Source organism: Macaca mulatta, chromosome 6, assembly GCF_049350105.2.
Source record: "Macaca mulatta isolate MMU2019108-1 chromosome 6, T2T-MMU8v2.0, whole genome shotgun sequence".
NCBI lineage: Eukaryota > Metazoa > Chordata > Mammalia > Primates > Cercopithecidae > Macaca > Macaca mulatta.
This window is the reverse complement of record NC_133411.1, coordinates 78897646-78899722: the sequence shown is the minus strand read 5'-3', so window position 1 is coordinate 78899722 and position 2077 is coordinate 78897646. Positions and strand designations below refer to the sequence as shown.

At 38.0% G+C, this 2077-nt stretch overlaps 1 pseudogene; it reads right to left on the bottom strand.

Annotated features, from left to right (window-relative positions):
* Positions 1-513: 513 nt before the first annotated feature.
* LOC702069 (cold shock domain-containing protein E1 pseudogene) lies at positions 514-1489 on the bottom strand (annotated as a pseudogene).
* Between the last annotated feature and the right edge of the window lie 588 nt (positions 1490-2077).

The following is a 2077-nucleotide window of genomic DNA, read 5'->3' as shown; positions in this document are numbered from 1 at the left end:
TAATTGTAGTTAAGTTACCCCTCAACTCAAGAATAAAACCTACTCTGGAAGATAATTTTCACTGAAATATAAACAAACCTCTTTAAGTGGATTGTGACAAGATTATAAATGATATAAAAAATAACATTTTAAAATTTGGCCATCAACTTTAAGAAATGGTTTGCCTATACAAATTTGTGTAATTTTTAAAAGATAATGTATTCTACCCTCATATGGTCCTCAGAATTAAAGCATAATGAACAGGAAGAAAAAGAAAAAGAATGCAACTGAGTGCTAAGGCAGAACATCTTGCCAGAAGTAATTAATGAAGGTAGAGTATATAATGAAAAGTGCAGAATTTCATAGGGCCAACAAGATAACAGTCTATATTTTTCACTTACACAGGCGAAGTGGATTTTGCAATTACCAGTTGCGTTAAATGCTCCAAATAAAGCTCCTAAAATTGACACTGTAAGACACCTCCTTAAGTTTTCCAGGCTGAACTGTGCATTATTTTAAAATGGTTTTCTTAAATTTATTTTTTTTTAAACATAACCCGAAGAAGGTGTTAAAACTGGTGTAATAGCTCAATAGAATAAGTATTCCAGATTCGGGAGGGATGAAGAGGGAGATATCAAGAACCCTTCACCAGATTCTCCCCAACTTGATCATAATGGATTAAAGATATGTTTTGTGGATGTGGTTAGTCAATGACATCAGCTTGATGGATGTTTCTGCACCAAACCCCATTGAGTTATCTGGTCCCCTTGGCTGATGAAGAACCATTAGGTGAGGAGCACTGGCATCATCCAGAGTGATGTTCTTCAAACGATTGACCAACCAATCAGGTCGAGGAGCTGCAACAGCCTTGGGGCCCTCATAAACTTGCCAAACATTACAGGCGCTGCACTTGCCAGTGCGCTGATGAAGAATCACGAGAACTCCACCTCATCTCCTGCCTGTAGCTCAATGCCATCCTGAACTTCTTTCACACGGAAAAAGAGCTTCTGGCTATCTCCTACTTCATAGTTAATGAAGCCAAACTGATCTTTCACACATTCCACTGTGGCCCTATGCAGGGGTGTGATGTTGTAAGCCATAGTTTGTGCATTTTGGCCCGGGACACACAATTGGAACTTGATGCTTTCCCCTTTCTGCAGGCAATCCCTATTGTTGGCCATCCCAATGACACCAAATGGATAGACATCACCTTTCATATCGCCCTCCTTCACAATCTCAATCATTCCTCGGTACTCAGTCTGTGTTGGATCAACACTCCTCAGGGGTGAATGACTTTGCCAGAGTAAGTGGTGGGATCAGCTTCCTCAGTAATGCCATTCACTGAGTGTGTTTTGTTTACTTTTTCTGCACTGACTTTATTGCCTTTGCCTTTGGACAAGCTATACTCGACCATGACCTCCAGTTCCAAGCTATCAACATCACCAGAGAACTCACTGTAATGGAAAAAGTTTTCCTTATCATGATTGGCTGTTTCAGTAAATCCAACGTTTTAATTGTACATATACCTGAAGTTAATATGTAAACATATAAATTCATATAAATAATATACATATAAATTCATTTGCCAGTTTTTCATGGAAAGCTAAGACCTGTGCTTTGGTTCTAGATCAGCTGATAAGAGTTCTGTATGATCTTTCTGGAAAAAATCATATCCATAGTGAATACTCTATTATTTCCAGTTTTGGTTTCTTTCAAATGACTCAACAACATAAAGATAGTTTTCATGCAAGCTGACTGTGGATGACTTGCAGATTTTTCATACATTTCCCCCTACATTATTTTATTGTCTTTCTCACATCTAATTTGAGAGTGAAGTTTTTGTGTATGTGTGGTTCAATTTTATGTGTCTTTTCACAGCATTCAAATCAGTTTTTGTAGAAACAGTTTTTTAATTCACATGCTCTAAATTTATCTATTAAATTGTTTGTTGCCCTATGTCCTTACACTATTACTGGTGTAAGGACATAGGGCAACAAACATGGCTGATCCTTGGCAAGCTCATAACTCAAGGGAAGAAGTAGACACAGAGTGGCTTCCTAGCTGAGAGACTTCTTTATGCCATGGGCATGGAGCAGTA